The sequence below is a fragment of the Haliaeetus leucocephalus genome, unplaced genomic scaffold, assembly GCF_000737465.1.
Source record: "Haliaeetus leucocephalus isolate CR32 unplaced genomic scaffold, Haliaeetus_leucocephalus-4.0 Scaffold932, whole genome shotgun sequence".
Lineage (NCBI taxonomy): Eukaryota > Metazoa > Chordata > Aves > Accipitriformes > Accipitridae > Haliaeetus > Haliaeetus leucocephalus.
The window spans coordinates 10,052,649-10,059,647 of record NW_010973368.1 but is presented as its reverse complement, the minus strand read 5'-3'; positions in this window follow the sequence as shown (position 1 = coordinate 10,059,647).

Below are 6,999 nucleotides of genomic sequence, written 5' to 3'. Positions count from 1 at the left end.
AGATGGAAGTTCCAGCAATAAATATTGAATGTTCTTTATACTTTGCCCAGAAAAGAAGGTGAGTTTTAATCTATTTCTTAACAGAAAGCACTTCTGTACATCACCAGTACCCATCATCATAGAGCTGCAGCTTTAGGCAGTACTTTATGCCTGATGACAATAATTCAAAGTTACAAAGAGTTTTTTTAGACTCTCTCCGAGAATAGTAGCAAAAGCTCAGCAGGAGCAGGAGCTCTAGATGCCCTAGAGCTTCCTTTTGATCAGGAAATCAAGAAAGGTGTCATGTCCTGAGATCTTTGCATTTGGTGATTTCCCTGACCTTGCGACACAGTGCAAGGGAAGAAGTATCAGCGGTGTCCATCTGCAAGATAGCATTTAAGGAAATACCAGGGATAATTTTTGTACCAATGACATACCTGGCATGCAAATTCTTCTGATACTTATCAGTAGTAATGCTGTATCCTGGTGATTCCACAATCACTCTTCTGCCTGAGTAAATAGGCATAATTTCCGGAACTATGTGCAGAGAGTGACTGATCTTCAGAATGTGGGATGGGCCTTGTACCTTCCCTGAAAAGATATGCATTTTGCTTGAGTTGATTTGATGGGATTTGCGTCAGGGTGAAGCACAGTGCTTGTGCTGTTGGGTCAGTACTGAAGCAGCACTGTCCACTTCGATGGCCTCCCACTCTGGCCTCTGGGGCTTCAGAACAAATTAATGTATCTAGTCAGGTAGGAGAGATGTTGGGCCAGAGTCTGGAAGGATTTCCTCCCAGCTGCTCTGGAACTGATTTCTTGTGAAATTTGCTGAGTCTCTAAACTGTTTAAAGTGCTAATGTGTTAACAGACACCTCCCCACCCCTGCTCTGAGTTACTGTGCTGGAAGCAATGAGTTCGTCACTTCAGTAGACTTCATCTAAGCAGAAGTCGTTCTTTTTCTTGTGTGTATTTGGGGATGGGAGTTGCTCAGTTTTTTCCGTCTGTGTTAAAAGTGGGTCAAAGCCAAAAGACTGGGAACTGCACTGCATGTTGAGCACATCGGGGTGCATGCGGAACGTGACGTTCATTTGGAACATGGTTGCATTTGAACGCGTTGAGGCTACTCACCTCCTCACTTTGCAGGTAGAGCAGAGGGATGTGCACAGGGCCGCAGCAGCCCGCATGGACACCGCTTGAAACGGCTGGTGTCTGGAAACAAGGACTCGCTTATGGCATTTAAGCACCATGATTATTTAGGGGGTCCAATGAAACAGGCTGCTCTCCACTGACTGCTACGGTGAGTGATACTTTATACTGTGGGGCTGGGACCAGGTTATGCAATGAGGGGAAACAAGCAGTGAGCAGCACCAGCCAGAAAATGGGAGTCCTGCAGGTCCTGGCATCTGTCCAGAGAGAAGTGAAGTAAAATAAAATAAAAAGTGATTCTTCTGTGATTCAGTCTTTGACTTGTCCTAAAGTAAACAGTTCTCCACAGCTGCCAAATCATACATTAGAAAAGCCCCACACCCCCACTGACAAAAAAGGCATGTATTTGTCTCCCTTGAATTCTCTACGGTGCTTTCAACAGCTAAAAGCCTGAATATATTTTATATATTTTCACAGGTTTTCTTTTGTGAACAATAAATCCCTCTCTAAAATATGTATAAACATGGAACAGGCAGCACTTTTTAGAAAAGGATTTTGATTTTTCTACTATTACTGGTTTTCTGCATTGTATTTCATGTTATTATCATATTACATTCAGTCCTGTATGAAACTGTGGCATTTCATATTTACCTCTAGGGTGTGCCTGCTTATTTTAAATCAACCTACTGTTTTTTAGGTTTTAATGTTAAGCTGGGAGCTAAGGTTTGCTTTGATCAACTGAATTTTCTGACCGAGCATATTAGTGCTCCACATTGATCTGAAGATTAAGAAAGAATATGTAATTGTAAGTATTTCTAGAACTGTGAAACATCTTTGCTCTTTGCATATTTTTTCATGCTTTATACAGCAATACATAAAAATGTATTTTTTTCTAATTAATCATTGTTTCTGCTATATGTATTTTAATCATCTAAAATGTCAGGGATATGATCTTAGGATATAAACAGAGAGAAATAATCTCTTTTCTCCTAAATCAAGAACATTTTTAAAAGCATTTATATGATGGTAATTGCCAAGGGTTCCACACTTGTATGTGATAATACCAGATGCTGTACAAATAAGGTAGAATCAGCTTCTGTAGAGAAAGAAGATTTAAGAAGAGGGCTTGTAAGAGCCAGGAGGGACAGGGAGTTGTTTTAGAAACTGTGACCTTCCAACTTTCTAACATGCCTCACTTTTTCCATCACTAAGCATGTGGTTGTAACTCCCAATCAGCTCAAGTTTTGGGGAGAATAACATCTACTCTGGGAGACTCTGCAAGTGGAGGAATACGTGCAGAAAACATACACAGGCACAGGTGAAAAATGGGACAAGCCAGGTAATGTATTCAGCACCTGTGGTACACATAGAAAAGACTGAAGAGCACATCTAAATTTTCTGCTTGCAGATGACCTTGGGCAAGCATTTGGCTCGTGTTTAAATGCGATAACATGAGCTTTCTTCTTCCTCCTCCTCCTCAGGTAGAAGCTATCAGCCGGTGCTGCTGCTTATCATTTGTGCTGCCCATGCATCTCAATTGGTGACCTCCATGTTACCAGGCTGTCCTTCACGTTTCATCATAGGCTAGCATTTCGGCCCTCCTGCCTCCTTGCCTGGGGCCTGGGGAGGTGGTGCCGGCGGGCTGGAGACAGGCAGACCCCGGCTCTGCGTCACGGTGGGGACTGGCACCGGGTGAAGGAGGGAGCGCTGCTCCCCTTGCAGCCTGCTCACTCCAGCTGAAGGAGAGGGACAAAACCGCAGGACAAGCCCAACCTCAGGGAGACCTTCCCAAGACAAATCCAGCCTTGAAGGGAAAGGGACCTTGTGTTTACGAAGCAGCCACAGACACATGGGCGATGGTGGCAGCTGCAAAGGGTGCGTGACGTGGCTATGGATGAAAGGCAGGCAAAGGCAGCTCTGCGTTCTGAGATGTGTTCCTGCCACCTGCGCTGCTGCTGGTGAAGCTGGGGTCTCTTAGTCTTGCACAGAGCTTGAGCACACAGGTTTCTCCTGGGGCCCTCCGAGCCACCAGCGTGATAAAGATGGAGCAATGTCAGCCACCGTTCAGACCTGCAGTGAGCACCTGGGAGCTGAAGGAGACTGACGCGCAAGGCCAAAGGAGTGACCGCATGCAAACCAGCAGGACTGTGGGTGCAGTGGGAAGATACTTGACCAAAAAATGAGCCCTGGGATTTAGCTTTGCTCAGTGTATGCTGACTATGCATACGCGTCCAAGGCAGTTGAAGCATCTGCACAGGGCCAGCAGATATACCATGGGACCTCTGGAAGACCAGTGGGGATCCTCTCAGGCATCACGGCTGGCACTGCGTTCCTGACTTTGGGCAATGAGTCCCACGCTATCTTCAAACTGCTGTGTAATTTCCTGTTCTTTCTTATTTTGATGCCATGTTTTATCCAGAGATGGCTGCAGCCTTATACTGGATGGACTAAATCCCAACATCTCATATAGACAAGCATTTGCCAAACTCTTCCTTCTCATTTGCTTGCAAGCATTGCAATGCGTCACTCCGCAAATGGGCCTAATCCTACAAGCACAGAGTGCATTGGGAAGGAGCGGTGAGTACTCACCGGATCTTTGGCTCAGGCCCGGCACCTGAGTCACGGAGTTGGTTGGTATCTCCGTTTGATAATCAGAGTCTCTCGTTTTCACAGAAACAGTTGTTAGAAATATTTGTTTATTGATTATTCTCTTATTTATCTGACATTCTCAGCACCTTGTAATTATCTCATGCTCTATTTATTTCATTTTGCTTTGGTTGTAAGTGTAATTAGCAGCAAAGCTGCTAGCAACACCTGAATGTTTCTGTGGATATTGGAAAGAATAAAATTCTCTCATTTTCTAAAGAAATGCTGACTGTGGTGTATCTGCTACTACAGATGGCAATATATAACTTGCCAAGAGCACGAATAACTTATTTTTTTTTTAATTAGTAATTCTAGCACGGGTCAGAGCTGTCATGCCTGACTGACAGATTGTAGCCCATTGCTTTCCATCAGAGGTTAAGACTGGGCTTCTGGTGTTTATAGGAGACACCACTTTATGTCTGTCCAAAACTTTTCTCATCTGGGCTTCAAAGCATCCAATCTGCAGGAGCAGTCGAGGGTTCAGATATCCAAATGGCCTCCATGCGGGGGCAAAAATGGGAGTGGGTTAGAAATGGTCTGGTCTACAATGATTAAGCAAATATTTCGGACCTCATAGCATCTGTATATACAGTTACACCACAAATGCAAATAACTTCGAAATGAGTTACAGCTCTTTGCATAATAATTACATTTGCACATTGAAGAATAAGGGCATGTTTTCCACTGATAACTTTTCAGCAGCTCCCATAAGATTATTATGAATTTCCCCAACAGAGGATTAAGTCAAGTGGAGACACAGATCACAACTGATATTCATTAGAGCACCTTTTCTCAATTAAGCGGTTATTCTGAATGGAATCCAGCAGTTATTATGGTGACCAGACAACCGTCACAGAGTACATTCAATTACTGCCTTGAGTGTGCACACATGCTCCCAGTTACCTGCTTGGAGCAACAGCTGGGGGGCTGACTCCAACTGGTTCCTCAGACATGGGGGCTCATACTGACACACTAGTGGGTTCAGCAGGGCCCTTGGGGTCCCTTGTTTCACGAGGTGTGTATTTAAGCCTGTAGTTTTTGTCTGCCTATAGCAGCCACTGCCTTCTCAGATGTGGTCTTAGTTGTACACCATGGCGGACACTGGTTTTTGCTGGTGGCTTCAGACAGATTAAGCAGCCTTTTTGTGTCATGAGTTTATCAGTTCTTGTGGATTCAACAGTACCATAAGTCTGCGGCACTTATCAGCTCTTGGGAGGCTTTCACACATTGCCTCTCTGTGTGAACTTGCCCCTCTTCAGCCTCCTGTTTTCTGGTAACTATTTCTCTATCTATGCATGGGCACCCACAGAGACCATTCCTACAAACTCAGGCAGAAATGGCTTCTAGAACATGGTAAGGAAAGCAAGGACCAAAAAATGCTAGTTCCTCCCTCTTGTATATACACTGAAGTCTAGAGCCAGACATCCTCAGCTGGAGAAGGAAATTTGGTCAACCCAGCCTGGGTGGGTACCTAGCTCAGGCAGAAAGTCAAGCTACTGCAGTTACAAAGCTTTGGGGCCAGAGTCAACCACCTTGGAGGAGGGGTGGGGTCCATCTGCACATCTCCATCTGTCAGACAGCAAAATGGAGACAGCAGGACTGGGTGAAACACTTGGAGGGTCTGCAAGCTCTTCACAATGCATGGGTAACATCTCACAAGATACTTATATGGTGTCTTGTTTGGTTTAGATGAATAAGCTAATTTAAATTTGTCAGTGGCTGCAAAGGGCAGCGCTTAGCTTCTGAGTGAGTTTATTAAAGGAACCTAATGCTTCACCCTAACCTAGGCTACTGTAAATATTCTTTCCCTTCCTTCATAGTTGTAGTTGATCTGTAAGCGTTGCTAGTCATGGTAAGAACCATGCCTGTGTACATGCCTACAAAGCCCTAGAGTTTTCAAATGGGCAAATGGAGGCTGCCATAATCCAGACATCTGAGGAAGTACAGATCACATTCCTCCCATAATCTCTATATTTCCTTGGGTTTGCCTGCCTAAAATCAAAATCCTCCTGTTCTCCTAATTGAAGGAGTGTGTTTTGGCAGGGAATATAAATTGCATTTTTAGGTCTTCAGTTGGACAGTCTTAAAATAACTGTCAGCCTTAGTTCTTGCTGAGACTGGATAGTGTGGATATTTATAGTAAAACTGATTTGATGGGTTAAGACTGAAAAATTAGAATTTATATTACATTTCAAAATATTACTGTACAATTTTGAGATGCTGCCATGGTGACTGCAGGATTACCCTGCTTTACATGCACGTTCAGTCACTAGGTCTCCCCAGGCTTTCAGAGCAATTCAGTATCCTGGGTTTTTTTTTTCCTTCGTGTTCCAACTTGTCTGTCTGATGGCTCAAATATTTGCAAGTCCCTGTCAGGGGAGCAGAAACCTAGATATGACTTAGTCATGGCACTACCAGTTTGATCCCAAGTTCTCCTATTGTAGTTGCTTCTAAATGTGGCAAGAAAGAAAGGGGTCTGGACTCACACACCCCCTCTGACTCCAGTACAGATCATGGGCACTCAGTTTCTTAAATAACACAGATAAGAAGAGCCAGTTTACATATTTAATAGTGGAAATATTGCACCTGAGGCTTCACCTTAATCTTCCTTTTAAACTCTCTGACTTGGCTATCCACGACCCACAGAAGGATGTGCATACACAGCTGTCAGCCTGTAACCTCCAGGCCAGACATCTCAGTTTGCTTCTGTCTCTCTCTGGCCACAATCCCCTTCCAGCTTCCAACTATGATGCTCCAATTCACTCGTCAATGCAAAGTAGTCGTCAGAGCCGTTACAGTAGCCTAACGCCAGCTCTGCAATGGCTTTCTGGCTTGGTCCTTACTCCACTCCAGACCTAGTGGTCATGATTAGGAGGAAATACCGACATCCTCTCATGACCCCAGGGCACCAAACCAAGGCTGGCAGCAGAGAGCTTCACTGCAAGTCATGCACACCGGCTAGAGAGGCACATGCACGGGGCCTGAGAACAGCAGGAGCAACCTCTTTGTATTTTCCAATATCTAGCCCATTTTTACCCAAGCCACAATTCCATCCTCTAGCCTGCACTCACCCGGCAAGATGTTTTGTCTTTCTCAGGAGATGTGATGGAGTTACAACACAGAAATGGAGCCTTTCTATCAGATGGTCAAATACAATGAAGAAATAGGCAATCCTGTGGCCCAGTATAAGATGTGGTTTTGCTTTCCACCTCAAATTTCATTTGACTC